The 18,129-nt window shown below is 37.7% G+C and overlaps 1 protein-coding gene and 1 long non-coding RNA gene across 6 annotated transcripts in view; one reads left to right on the forward strand and one right to left on the reverse strand.

Annotated features, from left to right (window-relative positions):
* CD36 (CD36 molecule) overlaps window positions 1–18,129 on the forward strand; it is a 103,403-nt gene that overhangs the window by 39,716 nt on the left and 45,558 nt on the right. The window contains exon 1 of one of the 4 annotated variants that reach the window (XM_042467392.1): window positions 9,100–9,229. The exons of 2 other annotated variants lie outside the window; for them this stretch is intronic. The gene's annotated coding sequence lies outside the window, so the exon portion shown is untranslated. Of the gene's footprint in view, window positions 1–9,099; window positions 9,230–9,315; window positions 9,448–18,129 lie in introns of those variants that run through there. One more of the 4 variants, XM_042467391.1, reaches the window with a different exon arrangement.
* The window catches only part of LOC121930699, a 47,780-nt gene that overhangs the window by 26,534 nt on the left and 3,117 nt on the right, over window positions 1–18,129 (reverse strand). Inside the window, exon 2 of one of the 2 annotated variants that reach the window (XR_006103998.1) lies at window positions 13,748–13,829. The exons of the other annotated variant lie outside the window; for it this stretch is intronic. This is a non-coding gene — a long non-coding RNA (uncharacterized LOC121930699). The remainder of the gene's footprint in view (window positions 1–13,747; window positions 13,830–18,129) is intronic. 2 annotated transcript variants of the gene reach the window in all.

Here is an 18,129-nt window from a genome sequence, read left to right on the forward strand (position 1 = left end):
TGAAGTTGTTTTTAATTCTTTTAACCATTTTAAAATATTTTTCAATGACTTGTGTATAATAATATATTAGCTTAATCTAATCTATATTAGCTTAATCTTTTTGCATGGTGCCTTGAATCCTATCTCTGGATAATGACAACATATACATTCAAGAAATAAATATTAAAATAAATAAATGCTAATTTCTTACCTAGCCCCATTAGAAGCCGAAATGAGAAGAAGGATTGCAGTACCACTACTTCCTCAACCATTCTGGACATTTCCAATCTGGAATCTTCCTTTATTTAATTCTCATCTTCAGCTTACATTTCTGTTTAAAAACCAATGATTTTGGAATCCTCTTTCTGCGATGGAAGAAGATCTCATAGCTTTCTGAGGGAGTGTTACAGGACTTCAAAAGATGATGATGTTCTACTTCCTATTTATTTATATGTGGTATTTTAAATTTAATTTATATGGTGGCTTATGATGGACTGAAACTAATGACCCTTAATATCAACACTTCAAAATTAAGAAAACCAAAGGTCATTTGACTGAAAAGTAATAATAGAGATGAGTGGTCAACTAGTTAGATTAGATGATTTCAAGGTTGATTATCACATTGCTTTTCTTTTCAGCCTCAGTGTGGGCTGAAGCTTTTTAAAAACAGGGGTTATGACACACCTCTGTGCCCAGTTCCAGAGGCATCATTTACCCAATCTTAGCATCCTGTACCCAATCCATACTTCTCCTGTACTTTGCAAAGCATAGGAAACTCATATTCTTTCAAAAAATACTAGAGAAGTACAAATTGGGTACAGGATGCTAAGATTGGGTACATGGTGCCTCCAGACTGGGTACAGAAGTGTGCGATAACACCTGTTACTACAAAGTTTTCAAAAGTTTCACCCTGCGCTGAGGCTGGGAGGAAAGACAGTGCAATAATCTCCTTGATCACCTAATCAAATCATCTGTAGGATATAACTGTACTGTCCCTTACTTACGGTTTAGCTTCTCTATGAGAGCTGAATAATGATACTGCAAGGCACAGCCTTCAGAATATTATAAGGGATTATGAGGCTCTAGGTAGGAAACTGAAAGAGATGGATGCACATGTTGTTATCTCATCTCTTCTCCCAGTTAAGGGCATGGTCCAGGAAGGGAGAAGAAAATAGCAGATGTAAACAACTGGCTCTGTAGATGGTGTCGCCAAGAACAGTTTGGATTCTTGGATCATGGGCTGCGGTTCCATGAGGGGGGGCTTCTGGCATCTCACGCCAGTTGGCAAAAACGTTTTTGCCAATAGTTTCAAAAATTTGATCAGGAGGACTTTGGACTGAGTTATGTGGGGGAGGGAGACAATATTCTGGAAGGCAAAAGGGCTGGTGAAAATAGTCAAACTGTCATAGAGGGAAGAAGGCAAGGACCCAACAGTGGGAGGCAAACATTTTTGCACAGGAAGCAAATAAAGGAAACACATGGTCTTAAATGTCCCTACACTAATGCACAGAGCATGGGAAATTAGCAAGATGAACTTGCATAACACAGCCAAGCAAATATGATATAATACTGAAACCTGGTGGGATGAGTCTCATGATTGGAAAGTAGGAATACAGGGGTATAACCTTTTCAAGAGAAATAGGCCAAACAGGAAAGGAGTAGGAATAGCATTTGTCAGGGACATTTACACCAGTGAAGAGATCCAGGACCTCAATACTGGAAACCAGGAGGAGAACATCTGGATAAAAATTAAAGGGGAGGGAAACAACAGGGGTGTTTTTGTGGGAGTCTACTACAAACCCCCAAGTCAGATGGAGGAACTGGACGATGTCTTTCTAGAACAGATGACTACACGCTCAGAAAGGAGAGATGCAGTAGTGATGGGTGACTTCAACTATCCTGATATTTGCTGGAAGTCAAACTCAGCCAAATCCTCAAGGTCTAGCAAATTCCTCACTTGCCTCGAAGACAGTTTCATTGTCCAAATGGTGGAAGAGGCAACAAGGGGATCAACTATTTTACATCTGATCTTAACTAACAGGGATGACCTAGTTAATGGAGTGCAAGTGGTGTGATCCTTAGGTAGGAGTGACCAAGTTCTCCTAGAGTTTGTTATACAATGGAAAGGAAAAGCCAGGCATACTCAGACAGACATTCTTATCTCTTTCAACTGAGCTAACTTTTTAACGGAACATGTATAAGAAATGGGGAAATCACCAAAGAGGAATTCAAACAAATAGTGAGCATGTGTAAGGGTAAATTCAGAAAAGTTAAAGCGCAGAATGAACTCAGGCTTGCTAAAGTGATTAAGAACAATAAAAAGGGCTTTTTGGGGTATGTCCGCAGCAAAAAGAAGAAGTAAATGATAGGGCCACTGTGTGGAGAAGATGGCAAAATGCTAACAGGGGATGAAGAAAAGGCAGAATTACTCAACACCTTCTTTGCATCAGTCTTCTCAGAAAAGGCAAAAGGTGCTCAACATGAGAATGAAAGAGGAGGGGACAGAAGAGGGGAAAATCAGCACAGAATAAATAAAGAGATAGTACAGGAATACCTGGTTAATCTAAATGAATATAAGTCTCCAGGATCAGATGAACTACCAAGGGTATTAAAAGAGTTGGCAAATGTAATATCAGAGCCATTGGCAATAATCTTTGAGAACTCCTGGAGAACAGAAGTCTCAGCAGATTGGAGGAGGACAAACGTTGTCCCAATGTTCAAAAAGGAGAAAAAAGAGGATCCCAACAATTATTGTCCAGTTAGTCTGACATCAATACCAGGAAAGATTTTAGAGCAGATCATTAAACAGAGAGTCTGTGAACATCTAGAAGGCAATTCCATAATCACAACACGCTGGAACACGCTGCCCACAGAGCTCCGCTTGGCCACCTCCCTGGCCCAATTTAGAAGGGATTTAAAAACCTTCCTTTTCCAAGCTGCATTCCCCAATTAAAGTCCTAATAGGCCTCCCTTCCTCTTTATTGGCAAGGAGACGGGCTAACGGGGTTTTTATTCTGTTTTTATTGTATGTGTATATAAGTTTTGATGTATGTTTTGTATATTGTACTGTTTTATTATGCTGTTAACCGCCCTGATCTTTGGAAGGGCGGTATAAAAATAAAAAATTTTATTTATTATTTATTAAAAAGTCAACATGGGTTTCAGAGAAAGAAGTCACGGCAGATAAATCTTATCTCTTTATTTGATAAAATTACCAGCTTGGTAGATGAAGGGAATGCTGTGTATATATATTATATCTTGATTTCAGTAAGGCCTTTGACAAGGTTCCCCTTGACATTCTTGCAAACAAGCTTGCAAAATGTGGGCTAGACAAGGCAACTGTTACATGGATTTGTAATTAGATGACCAGCCGAACCCAAAGGGTGATCAACAATTGCTTCTTTTCATCCTGTAGAGCAGTGACCAGTGGGGTGCCACAAGGTTCTGTTCAACATCTTTATCAATGACTTTGGGGGCGTACTTATCAAATTTGCAGATGATACCAAATTAGGAGGAGTAGCTAATACCCCAGAGGACAGGATCAAAATTCAAAATGACCTGAATAGACTAGAAAGCTGGGCCAAAGCTAACAAAATGAAATTCAACATGGAGAAATGTAAGATAATTGCATTTAAGGCAGCTATAGGATGGAGGACACCTGGCTGAATAAAACAATGTGTGAAAGGGATCTAATTGTCCAAGTAGATCACAAGTTGAACATGAGTCAATGGTGCAATGCAGCAGTTAAAAGGGCCAATTTTAGGCTGCATCAATAAAAATATAGTGTCTAGATCAAAGGATGTAATAGTACCACTCTATTCTGCTTTGGTCAGGCCCTACCTGAAATACTGTGTCCAGTTCAGGGCACCACAATTCAAAAAAGATGTTGAGAAACTGGAGTGTGTCCAAAGGAGGGCGAGTAAAATGGTGAAGGGTCTGGAAACCATGCCCTATGAGGAACGCCTTAGGGAGCTGGGGATGTTTAGTCTGGAGAAGAGAAGGTTAAGAGGTGATATGATAGCCCTGTTTAAATATTTGAAGGGATGTCATATTTAGGAGGGAGCAAGCTTGTTTTCTGCTGCTTCAGAGAACAGGACCCAGAACAATGGATACAAGCTACAGGAAAAGAAATTCCACTTGAACATTAGGAGGAACTTCCTGACAGTAAGGGCTGTTCAACAGTGGGTCACACTCCCTCGGAGTGTAGTGGAGTCTCCTTCCTTAGAGGTCTTTAAACTGAGGCTGCATGGCCATCTGTCAGGGATGCTTTGATTGTAACTTCCTGCGTGGCAGGAGGTTGGACTGGATGGCCTTTGTGGTTTCTTCCAACTCTACAATTCTATGATTCTAGTTACTTTGTTTTAGTTGCAGCTCCCAGAATACCCCAGTTTACATACTCAGTGGCCACCCTGCCTCAATGAGTTGTGTACTCTAACAGTAATAACTCTTCTGAATTCTGCTCAATTTTAATACCAGCAAATTTATTCATAGTGGAACAGTTCTTACCATTAGGAGGTTCCTCTTAACTGATAACTTTGACCCGTAGGTTCTAGTCATGCCTTTTGGAGCAAGTCTGCTCCCTCTTCAATGACCTCCAAAAGTGCCTCAGATATTACTATTAATATTAATCTTATAATCAAATTATTGTTAAATGGTTTCCAAGACTAGACAATAGGCACATTTTGGAATGTAACCAGTGAGTAAGCCCAGTTACGCTTTAGTTGTTATGCTATTTTGGGTCCTCGTGTATATTATATGATCATGTTGGGTTGTACAAGGCAGGAGGAGGATGCCTACATTTTGAATTAAATGGCAGTTTTGAAATGTCTTCAAGGGCAGCTCCACACAGAATTTATTACAATAGCCTAGGCCTAAATCCAATTGTTAGTCCATCTGGAGTAAATTCATTGAACCAATAGCACTTATATTAGTGTTTGTTTAATAAATTACAATAGTTCTCTGGGCATCTAAAAGAAGCATGGACTTTAGAGATAACATCTAATCAATCCTAACTCAGAGCACATATGTGCCGATCCAGGTGGTACCTTCAATTTACTTCTGTCCATTGTCCTCAGTTGTCTGTATGGCTCAAGTTTAGGTTTCAGCATGGAACTTGCCAGTCACCTAATTTCCTGATCTAAGGAATTGTTGTATCTGTGCATGCATTCAAGGGTTTCACTGCTTCATATAATTCTAATTTGAAAAAGTGTGTGTGTGTTTAGAAGGGTAGAATCAGCAGAATACCATGACCACACGGATGATGTGGTATTCCAGATCTCTACACTATGTAGCTTGGCAGTTTCATGCTAGTTAAAAGTCATAGGGGATAAAATGGAATATGGGAGACTCTCCAAAATTAGCATTCTTGTGAGTAGCAAAATAGACTCCTAGTACTACCTTCTGAAATCGCTACAAAGCAGTACACTCTGGTTCTATTTTCAAGGTGTAGTTTAGAATCACTCTGTGACTGCTGATTGAGAAAGAGACTGAGGTCCAGAAGAGCTGGTAGATTTATCCAGAAAACATGTTTCCCCCCAAACAAATACCAAACTAGCATTCATCCAGGTACATGCTTTCATTTGAACATTCCATGAAGATCAACTAGCTTACTTACTGAATCACAGTGTGAAGCAGTCACAGATTCCTGAGATGACTGGAGCTTGGACGATAATAGTGTACAGACCTTCTCTAAGTAGAAGCAGGAATTGTAGGCAGGATAAATGCCTAGACAAGAGAAAGATTTGACCTGGGTGGTTATGAAACCTAAGAGAACTAGGAAAATGGAAGAAAGCAATCCATTTTGAACCTAGGGCAGAATTCTTAAGCTTCAAAGCTTATTGCCAAGCCATTTGTTCAATATTTTCAGTAATGCTTCCCAACGTGCCTTGTGCCCTCTTTCCAAGTGGTAACATGATCAGTTTCTCTGCTTAAATTGCAGAAATCAGCATTGCGTCATCCTGCTTTGTTTATTTCTCACCTAAGTTAGCATGGATTAGTTAGGTATTAAAGTTAATATTTGCAAAAGAGTATTGTGGACCAAAATGCTACATAATTGTTAAGTGTCATTGGATAAGTTTCTTCACTCATTCAAACCTGTTTGCCTGGGTTGTCTTATATGTATTTGATACCTTACCTCCTAGTTCGCAATTACTGTAAAGAACTGAGAAAACTGGGTGCAGTGTCTTTTGGTGTGTGGGTTTTTTTTCTCCCTTTGGTCCAGTGCTGCTTGTGTGAAGTGGGGGAAAGGGTTGGCTGTCTTGGACTCAATCACTTCTCCTTGGTCTCCTGAGACAATTGAGCCACTAAAGCACTTTACGTCTCTGCTCCTTGCCTCTTCCGTCCCTACTGAGTCTGAGGAAAGATCAACAGACTCTTGGAGAACTGAGAAGTTCGTGGTGCCCTGGGTTGCTATAGACTTGTTACAGTAACCTACTTTCTCTGTGGATAAAGGCTCAACTCACAGAAAGCTTTTTTTGGCAACTCTACAAATCCTTTTGGCAGGGTTACTGAAAGAAACTCGTCCATCCATCCAGGTTTGTCAGCATCTTCAGGCAATGATTGGTTCAGGTCCTAGAGTAGTAGATCCATTGCATGTCCCCTGTCATGATCCTAAATGCCACTGAAATATGCTGATTTGGGAAATGGATATTAACACTACTGAAAAGGATATTGGAGTTTTGCAACAATTCCAGTATGTTTGTGAAGGAGAACGTATATACCATTTTCAGTACAGTTATCAGCAATTTTGATGAGTATATGTTTTACAGCAAATTATGCCTAGATATAAACTTACATAGTTATTCATAAGTATCAGAAAAACATTGGCCTTTTAAAAAGCAATGTTATAAAAAGGAGGGAAAGAAAACTATTCTGGCTGAGATGAATGCTATCTTTTTTTGCAGCTTGTACTTTGAATTGCATTTGTATCACCTGAAAAGACATTGTCATCAGCCCCCCTCTAAGAAATGTGCTTAACTTGTAAGCTAATGGGAGCACCACACAATTTATGCCAGTCTTTCTGTTTTCATGGATCTTAAGATAAATTTCTGAACAAATTGCTCTGAAATCTTTAGTTTCCCCCTTTTTATGAACCCCTTTTTTTAAAAAGCAAAAATGAATAGGATTTCACAATGCAAGATTTCCTTCCAAGCCTTTCTCCCTTGGCCTATCTCTTCTTTACAGTTCATACAGAAGAAATTAAAATATGAATAACCAGTAATTTTTTTTGAAAGGTGCAGCTAGATAAGTAGTTGAAATAAGCATATTTTCATTGATGAGTCCCCATTCAGTCTGTCAAAAAGGTATCAAAGTAAGGAAAAGAATGAATAATATAAACTACTTATATTCACATTTTTGGAGAGGGCATCCCATTGTAGGGAAAAATAATTTTTTAAAAAATGAGACATTATTTAAGGCAGTTAGTGGAGGGAAATTATACCGTATCTTCTGTAACAGCATATGTGTTTCTAGGGTTAGGATTCCCCCTTGCAATAGTTATTTATTAATTAAAGCATTTCTATCTTGTTTTATCTCAAAAGGTCTTAGAGCTTTGAAAAATATGTAAATCATTTAAAAAAAATTGTGTTTCTGAGTTTGAGAAGAACCTTGGATAGAAAAAAGTACCACAGTTCAGAACGTATTCTGTGCAAAAATCACACATCATGCTTTTTGTGCAGAAAACACAGAATGTAAAATAGCAATAGTGTTTTCTGTGCAGAGTTCTGTAAATAAAATGCTGCCTGTTTTGCATCAAAAATGTGTGATTTACACAGAATAAGCCTTTGAATACAGTGCAGAAATGCTGTGCAAAATACAGCACAGAAAATAGTATTTAAATGCACAAGAATGCTGTCTTCTGAGTAACAGTACCATTTGAAAACATGAAATTAGTTGTGTCTTCCCTCAAGAACACAATTGGCAACATTCCTAGTTGTGTGACAGGTATATGAGTTCAATAGGCACTGAACTTCTAGAGATGTAAAGAATGTACAGAATAAGGTCAAACTTAAAACATATGGGAAGGAAGGCAGGAGGAATCAACTAAATGGTGTAAATCATTGTCCCTCAACTGGACTTTGATAATGATAAATGCCTGTGGTGTGGAACTAGACTACCACTAGCCTTTCCTAGAAAACTCTTTATAGGGCCCGAACAGACAGGCCAAAACAAAGCTGCTTCAGGTCACTTTGGAGGTATACTGTTTAAATGATGCATGCATGCATCCTAAGAGGCCAGAAGCCCTGTCAAAACCATACTCCAGTCCTAAGGACTGGAACGCAGCTTCTGGCGCAGCTTCTGGCTTCTTAAGATGTGTGTGTCATTTAAACAGCATACCTCAAAAGTGACCCAAAGCAGCTTTATTTTGGCCTGTATGTTCAGGCCCATACTTTATTGGCATGAGTGTAAAAAACCAGGTGCCCTATAACCACTGGCTGTATGTGACGGCTCTAATACTTGGGTTGCTTCAGAGCTCAATTCATTAATTCTCCACTTATGTTTCTTGAAACATTTAACAGCTTTCTTTCAAATCCTCAGGTCTCTTCAAAATATTTCTATCTCTTCAAAATATTTCCTTTCCTTTGTACAGAACTTTAATCCATACAGCCAAGAACATCTCTCCATAGGGAATCCTATGCTTCCATGGTTAAACTCTCAACACACAGGAGTGGGCAATATGGTACCTTCAAAATGTTGCTGACCTTTAGTTCCCCCCTTCCCTTACCATTGTCTAGGCTGCCTAGGGCTGATGGGAACTGCAGTCTAATAACATCTGAAGGCCACCCCATTCTGGCTATACTGAAAGGTTGAATAGCTTTAAGCACCCTCTAAAAATAATATATCCAACTTTTGGACAGCAACAAGATTGTATACCACAAGACAATAGCCTACTTCCTTTTTGGCACTTTATTTTTTGGCACCTATAATTCTAGGGAAGAGTTTTGATTATATTTAGATAACAAGGCAAGGACTTGATATCCCCATATTTGTAACAAAACAATAGTCTTTCGTAAATGTGTATCAGCGTAATGATATGTAACACGGAATTTGGAATATGTTTAGCAGCATTAGATGCTTTATTTTGACACTCTGTATATGTGTGTGAGAGAGAAAGAGAGAGAATGGGAAGAGGAAAATGGGAAGTAGGGTTGGGTGTGACACATGTGAAAGGGACAACAGAATATTTTCTCTTTCCCTAACCCATGTCTTACTTGGATCGGAAAAACCCTCCTCACAAAAAACAATTGTCTAGGTAGGTAAAAGGTTTTCTAGTGATATAAATAGCCATGTAATATAAGTTCAGAGCATTTTCTGGCACTAAAGGGAGAAGTGAAACCTATAAAACCATCCTCCCAACCCATGACTTAAGGTTTTCCTTTGTCAGTGGAAGGATGCACACAACAACTTTAGGTAATTTTATGGCGAAATCTGATTTTACAAGGAGCAAAGAGCCTTCTTCTATGTCTAGAGGTAAGGCTTTTCTAAGGCTGTATTGAGAAATGGTGTACAGATATTTACTGCTTAATCCAGACTTGCAATATTTTGCGTATTGGGACAATTTATAATACTATATTTTATCTTTGGGAAGATTTCTAGGTATATAAGCTGCTTCAGCAGACTTGCTCTGTGTTTCCATCTGTTTCCTGTTTTGATTTTAGACAATTGAGGAAACAGATTTAAAAACTTTTCTTAAATGTTCATTGGTTCCTTTCGTTGTGCAGATACTCAGCTATTTTGTCAAATTGTAGTATAGTATTTACTATACTATAGTTTTTACTATACTACAATATATGAGTTCAGCACTGAACAGCTTCTGCATAGTTGTATATTATTGATCATTTGACAGCTAAGATTCCATATCTCCCATCTAAATCATAAGATATCAAAAGAATTGATAAAACGTCAGCATGGTATCCAAAATTTAATTGGAAGGAATGGAATCATGTTTGTTGATGGGGGAATTATTTCTTTAAAAACCTTTGACAATATATTTAAAATGTAAACAATTAATATAATAAACATAATAACGTATAAACAATTAAAATGTGTGTGTGTGTGAACATTATGAAACTGATTCCTTCTCTTTGTTTTTTATTAAATAAGTAAAAAAAAATACCCCCACCCCAATTAAGGCTAATTTTATTTATCTCATGTCCATTGCCTCAATTAAAGACCTTTATTAGCTCATGTTTGTAATTTTAATGAAAATAGTAATAAAAATGAAAGGTACATTTTACTTTTGTTCATCTACAATGTGGTGAGGTCCCAAAACACAAGAAGGAAAAGGTTTCTGCAACTTTTAAACCTTGTTCTATTGGCAAATGCAGTTTGTCATGGAGTAATAAGCCCCTTCAACTATCCCTTGCCAAAGAAAACCCTATCAAATTCATGGAATCACCCTTAGTTGACAAGCAACTGGAAGGCAATTTTATACATACACATAATGCAACAACTACAAGCGAGATTCTCTTAAGAGTACTTGCAGAATATCACCAAGCAAGAGAGAGAAGATGACTACCTTGTGATCATGACCATGTCTCTTGGCTAAAGCTAATGTAGCTTGTGGTACATACATTTAATTATTTGTATCCCAGCCTTTAGCATGGCATTTCACAGTGATATATAGATGAAACAATACAAAATTTAAACCAGCTCCAAATTACACTAACAATAAATGGGATAAAATATATTAATTTGACAACACGTTAAAACAATTAAAAGGTTGCAGCAGTTAAAAATCAGGTGCCTAGTCCATGTAAAACAAGTTAACTCCACAAATGTCTTGATAAAAACTTTGTAAAAATAATGAATGAGAAGCTAAGCTAATGACCACATTCTGAAGCTATATGAATAAAGACCTAATAATTTCCTGGAAGGAATTACTCCCTGCCCTTACTCCCTGTGCTCCAATCCCTGGAAACTTTTGTATGCTTTCCTTGAAGAGAATGTTATATATAAATGTAATGGTTTTTACATTATACAGTTTGAAGCTCCCTTCCTTATCCAAAATATTTTGGACCAGAAGTGTTTTGCATTGTGTGTGTGTGTGTGTGTGTGTGTGTGTGTGTGTGTACACACACACATATAGTATTTTGGAATACCTGTATTTGCATATACATACATATATGCAAAGATATCTTGGAGAGGGCACCCAAGTCTAAACACAAAGTTCATTAATGTTTCATATATACTTTATGCATACAGCCTGAAGATAATTTTATACAATACTGTTAAATAATTTTGTGTGTGAGGCAAAGTTTGTGTACACTGAACCATCAGAAAGCAAAGGTGTCACTATCTCAGCCTCCCATGAACACCATTTTGGGTTTCTGGGACATTTTGGGTTTCAGAATTCCAGATGAGGGAGACTCAACCTGTAATAATTTTTTAAACGGAATATCTGGAATACTAATCTTTTGGAAATGCACCCTTACAAAAAGGAACCATTTTCTGATCCATATGGTCAAAACAGTCCAATTGGGGAGACTTCCAATGTATGCCTTGATTGGCTCCAGTGGGTCATATGGACCCCTTTGGGAGCTCACCTCACCACTCCTGACAAGTAGGAACCAGTTTTAGACCTCCCCAGACCCACATGGTCCAAACTGTCCCATTGTGGTAGACTTCCAAATGTGCACCCCATCTGGTCCCAGTGGGGACATGCAACCACTCCTGGAACTTGCTCCAGCATCCCTGATCAATAGGCACCAGTTTCAGGATGTGAAAAGTGTGAGTGATGTTTTAGATATTCTAACAACGATTACCAGGGTGAAAAAGCACCTCATTCTTTGAAATGTCTGCTGAAACCATCTGACAAATAATTTTTAGATTATGTCCCAGTTGTTATTAAAAAGAGGGCATCTGAATGGTTTTAAAATAAAGAATGTTGAATAAAATGATTCTGATGTTTTGATGGTGTCCTATAAAGGTTTTCTAACATCTGTAAAGTAAAATGTTGAACAAAATCCTTCTCTTGTTACTTTACCTGCCTATATTTTACAAAAGCTGGCTAGGAAGAAATGAAACTAGGGGCTGAATTCAAAAAGAGACAGTTCTGATACCATCAGAGACCCATACCCTAGGTCTAAAACTGCATGCTGCATGTCCCAGTATCCAAGAAACCCCTAACTGAAAATTGTAGTTCAAAACACTAACTTGTTTTGGAAAACATGAGGTGTATGCAAGGAAAATATTAATCAAAATTCAATCATGGATTGAGTTCAAACAGTGAACTGGGTGAGTACCATGAAAGATCCATACTCTTGGGCTCTGATTGCATGTCCCATTATCACTTCATGTCCTGTTATCTAAGCCCCCCTAGATACATGTAGTTCAAAACACCAACTTATTTGGCAAAACATGAAGTGTGTGCAAGGGGAAGATTAGAAAAACTATCAAAGTAAACAGAACACTGTAACTAAAATGTGTGAGCTCCCCAGATATAATGATTTAAAATAAAGAAGGGTATAAAAACAGGTATCTTGTAAAGCTTATTTTAAAACAAAAACTATAAGAAGAGTCTAACTGGCCTTCAGTAAGTATGTTGTTTGCATATCTGTTGTTCTGGGAGATTTCATCTGTCTTCTGTGTAAGAATATTCTGCTTTCCAATTCTGTGAGGCCAACAATTTAAAGCGAGAGAAATACGTTTTTCTGGGCTTTTTAAATCATTTAGTTGTTTACGAAGCCAAAAGCAAGGTATAAATATTTTCTTTTCATGATCTGAATTCTGTCACTTTCTTTGTGCAAGAATATTTTCCTCCCTTTCTTTTCCTTGTATGTATGTGTTTTAAATGCATTTTCTGATGTTTACTGCCTCCGAATTGACTTAGACCCATAGGAACCTACGAACCCTTATTTTCTGTCCTTGACTACTTGTAGGGCTTCGTCTGTCATCCATTGAGCTTCTTCTTTCTTTTTAGCTCAAGATAGTCTTTCTGCTTTCCGCTTTCCTGACTGACAATATCCCTGCCCTCAGTTCAGAATCTTTCTGGCCCCTGGTCAATTAGACCTAATATTGGGGGGGAAATTCACTTTGTCTTTAAATTCTTTGGTAACATTTTTCAGGTTGTATTTTGGCATGATGGTTGGTCTACTGTTCTTTAACTTTACTCTTTGGTATTAGTAGTTCATGGCCTGTGCCACAGTCCGCTGCTGGCCTTGTTTTTGGCGGAAAGAATTGAGTTTCTCCATCTTCTGCTTCTGATTATATAGCCTATTTGATTTCTGTGCTGGCCATCAGGTGATTCCCATGTATAGAGTCACTTCTTGGGTTGCTTGAAGAATGTGTTTGCAATAAAGTAATTGTTGGCCTCACAGAATTCAACCAGTCTTTTTCCTGATTTGTTTCTTGAGCCCAGGCCAATGTTTCCTATGATCTTCGATTCTGCTCTGTTTCCTATTTCTGTATTGCCGTCACTTATGATTAGCAAGAAGGCCCTGTTTTGAAGTATGATCAGTTTCCTCTTGGACTCCTGCATAGAATCTCTCAATTTCTTCATCTTTTGCCTCTGTGGCTGGAGCATAAACTTGGATTGTGGTTATATTAATATAGTTTCCATGAACTCTTACTGATATGATTCAGTCAGACTTTGCATTATGCTTTGACTGTTTTTGCTATATCTTTTCTCACTGTAAATATCACTCCAATACTTCTTTGTTTTTTTAAATTTTGTTTCTTGAGTAAAACTCTGCGTAGTTATGAGTCAAATTGTCCTATTCCTCACCACTTTATCTTGCTCATTCCTAATACTGCAGTATTTATACATTACCTTTCTTGTTTCACTGTGTGTAGCTTTCCTTGATTTGATTTGTGCTTCTTACATTCCATGTTCCTAGGGTTGGCATATTAATCTGCAATTTAAGAGTGATGTCAATACAAAATTAACTGTCCCATTTGCCATCTAAACCTAGTTGTAGTAGCAGGACAGCTTATCTGGGCCTTTTAAAAACATGTTTCTTTCCCAGCTCTCATCAGGTACTTTTAATAAAGACTTAGAAGATAATGTCTCATTGAAAATAAAAATGTTATTATGTTATCTGCATATACTACATGTTTCTGTATATGCATATTCTGTGTACAGTATAAGAATATTTTTACTACCTGTCTCTCTGTGTGTGTGTGTGTGTGTGTGTGAGAGAGAGAGAGAGAGAGAGAGAGAGAGATGGGGTAGGAGTAGGAGTGTACCAGTTTCTGAAGTTATGCTTTATTTTTACATTTGTGGTAATGTAAATGTAATTGTAGTAGGGAGACAGTTTTGCTGTGCCTTAGCTTTTAATAAAGACAAAAACAGGATTAAAATATTTGGTTTTCATTGCCAATTTCCAGCTAATGGAAGTATGAACACACATATATTCATCTCTCTCCCTCTCCACTGATAAACCCACCTGGCAACATTCAGGTAGCCTGAATCCATTTCCATGTTTTTATTCAAGGGGTCTTCCTCAAAAACAGCCTCAGGAGTAGGCAGGGATTGATCAGAATCTCTAATTCCATTACCTCTGCAATCTGAGTTGCTGGTTTCAAAACGCCTATGCCATCCACAATAGAAATGCTGGGGGGAGGGTCATAACACTGTTATAAAGTTGTTTATGTTTTCCAGCAGTTCGGGGACTCTAGAATAACAGCCACATTGCAGAAGGCAATGTTAATGTTGTTCTCACTTGCAATCTCAAATTTTGTATCAGTATTGATAGTATCCCAAGTGTGTGAATACTGTAGTTCAGCTTGACTTACTTCCCACATCCTTGAAAGTTCCAGGAGTCTTGCTAAAAAGATAGTAAAATTTGAAACTGTATTCTGTTGAAAAATTGAGGCACATACATTGCTAGGAGATGTAATATAAAATGCACTATCTCTGCATTTTTCTTCCCCAAACTACTACATGGGTTCACCAACTTCTCAATCAAGCACTCAGCCGTTGAACTTGTTAGATCCAGCCAAACCATTTAACTAGGTGCTGCTTTCCCCTTCCATAGCCTTTAGGAGCTAGACATTTTTTCAATCCTGCACTTGATCCTCGTTCACTTTAACCTTTTGTAATGCTTTTGGATAAAAGCTTCCAGCAATAGATTTCCTGTGACAATAATTAATAATTGAGCAGGAACACTGATAGATATGTATTATTTATTACGGTCACAGACCAACATACACATACCTGATGACCTGGTCCACAATAAATATGGCCCCCCAGCCAAATGTCCTGCCCAAGCCAGATGCCCCACCTTCTAACATTTCCGGAGGAAAATCCAAATCAGTTTGACAATCATTTTGTTATGAGCTACTCTCCCCTACTACACTCTTTCTGTAAGACTTTCAGGATAATTTAAAGATGCACCCTTGTGGTTTATATCACGAGTGTCGTCAGTTCTTGAGTTGCTTTCTCTTATCACTGTGGCTGCTATCTGTTCTTAAAGTGCAATTCTGAATCATCTCTTACTGACCTTCAGCTGTACTTATCAATAACCTTGTTGCTATCTGACATGATACATTGAACTATTGTGTAAGTGAGTGGCAGTCGATGTTGCAACAATGTGAGGATAAGTCTAGACTGACATTATTTTTCTACAGTTACAAAAGCAGGGGAATAGGGACTTTACAAACCAGCTGGCAGACTTGACCATGACTTGTTGCAAGAGCTGGACAATAAAGTGGTCTCTGGTTTTGCATTGCACTCACAATACAGTAAACCAAGCTAATATTGTGCCCTTGAGATAGCTATTGGCAGATTCATATTGTGTGGTATCTGAATCAAATAAGGGAGGACATTGCAAAGAAATATTGTTTACTCCTGCAGAATGAGGAAAGCTATAATAATTATTCATTCTTGCAGGCAAACACAAAATAATGGGGTATTTATATTTGTAGGTGCTACTACCGAAAAGAGCCACTCTAAAGTACTCTGCACCTTTTCTCAGGGCTCAGGTTCAAATAGAAGGTAAGAGGCATTCTTCCAGATAAGAGATGGAAATGAAGTCTCTTGCATTCACATTTTCCTACATTTTCCATTTCACTTCTCTTGAGAAAGACAAAAAAGTGCAATCCATCTTGCCTTAAAAATCTGGATAACTTTCGAATGTTCATTTCTGTAGGATACACACAGAAATCTGTAGCAGAGACAGCTGGTACCATCGCATGCTCTCCTCCACATATTTGCTAAACTGAATTCTTTCACAAGCCATGTTCAAGTCTAGCATTCTGTTTTCTGTTTTAAAAATCTCAATTTCTTTGAATTCAAAATACGAAGAAATTAGCCATTTTTGGTCAATCCTTATACAAATGAATGAATGTTAAACTCTCCTATCTATATTGTCACCTCTTAACTTAAACTAGATATTAAGAATTTAATGCTTCTTGGGTTTTTGTTTTTTTACAGAAAGGTGTATTTGCTGTCATTGTGCATGTAGTTTCCAAAGAGATAGCTGTGTTAGTCTGTCACAGCATAAAAATAAAATGGAAGGTTGGTGGGAAGTAGAAATCTAGTAGCACCTTTGATACTTTGATATTAACTGGTTTATTTCAGTATTATATTTCATGACTATTAACCAAGTGCAGCTAAAGAAATGAATTGATTTCCATATAAGCTCAAGATGAAACAAATCAGTTAGTATCAAATGAGCCATTAGATTCCTTCTTCTCTTCTCCTCATCAATCAAAAAATTCTTTTCTTAATCATCAGAACTCTTGATACAAAACTGGAATAAATTTGTATTGTTTCACAAATATTATATAATTAAGTGGCTATTTTTTCATACTCTGTTCCGATGACTTCTAAACACAGCATAGAGCTTGGCTGATCTTGACTGTTTTTTTCTAATCCAGGATAAACACATATGGACGGGAAAAGCATTTTCATAAAATGGATATAAATATATGAACCAAAAAAAGAGCACTATTTCTTGTAGGACTGAATGAAACATTCCAGTAATTTACCATTAATTTTAAGCTTTGAGTGGCAAAGGTCTTCCTGGCTGCAATGGAGTTAGATTGCATAACTTGAAGTAACTCAAGAATTTTACCCCACTTCCAGGAACATGTGAATGACTTATGTACCTGCTCATGCTGTAGAAATACACTGGAGATGGGAATACGGTGATGGTCATCTCAAAGCTTCTACTTGAGTCTTTAACTCTAAAAGCTGGCTGCATGAATATTTTAACTTTTCATGCTCATTTTGCAGGCTGTCATGCAAATGGCAGCGTGGTAATCTCAGCTTTTCTGGGAGCAAATTCCTATTAGTGATAGTGAAAAGTTCTTGCGTGTGACCTTGAAAATAAGTGTGCAATTATCCATGTATGTTACTGCCAACCTGAATGTGTATTCCCAGAAACTGAAGTGGCAATCAAGGAAATGCTTTGTTTAATTATACCCCTATTAATGTTAAGACAGATTTGGCCCAGAGTTTGGAAGGTTGCATTGGAAAAAGCAATCAGTTCTAATTATAATGCAAAAACCTCCCAAGATGTAATTGCTGTGATTGGTACAGATTTGTTTGCTTGCTTTAAAGTAACCCATTTACATTGCTTATTCTAAAGAGTGACTAAAACCATTTCAGTTCTCTTTTTAGGAGGACAAACCTGAATCCTGTATCTACTGGCTTGTAGTATAAAGCACCCTCTCCTCCTTTCCATTTTGTTGTAGCCACATTACCCACAGCAACGCATGAAACAGAAGTGTGAGCCAGCACTGAAACCATGTGCTATTCCTCTTTTACTATTTTGTGAAGCCACACGTGCCAAACCTATAAAAGTGATTTTTAAAGAGGACAATTATACTGCAAATGGCCTGGCACTTTCTCTTTTAAAGTTACAACTGGAAACTAGTGTTGCTTTCATTATTGCATAGGGGAAGGATCAGGATGTCCAAATGTCATAAGCTCAAAGGAGGACAAGATAAAATGTGGAACAGTGAAGAAAAATGTAGGACATTAAAAAATAAAAGCTAAGCACATACATACATACACACACACACACACACACACACACAGTTATACTTCTTAGTCATGCTCAAAATTGGCATTTTAAAATTCCTCCTGGAAAAAAGGTTGAAATGTAGGATATGTTCTGTAAAAGGAGGATGTCTGGTCACAACCAGCAGCTAGTTATTTATAACTACTTACTTCCAAGCTCTAATCTGGCCCTTGAAAATTGTCAG

Source organism: Sceloporus undulatus, chromosome 5 (genome assembly GCF_019175285.1).
Source record: "Sceloporus undulatus isolate JIND9_A2432 ecotype Alabama chromosome 5, SceUnd_v1.1, whole genome shotgun sequence".
In the NCBI taxonomy this organism is placed as follows: Eukaryota; Metazoa; Chordata; class Lepidosauria; order Squamata; family Phrynosomatidae; genus Sceloporus; species Sceloporus undulatus.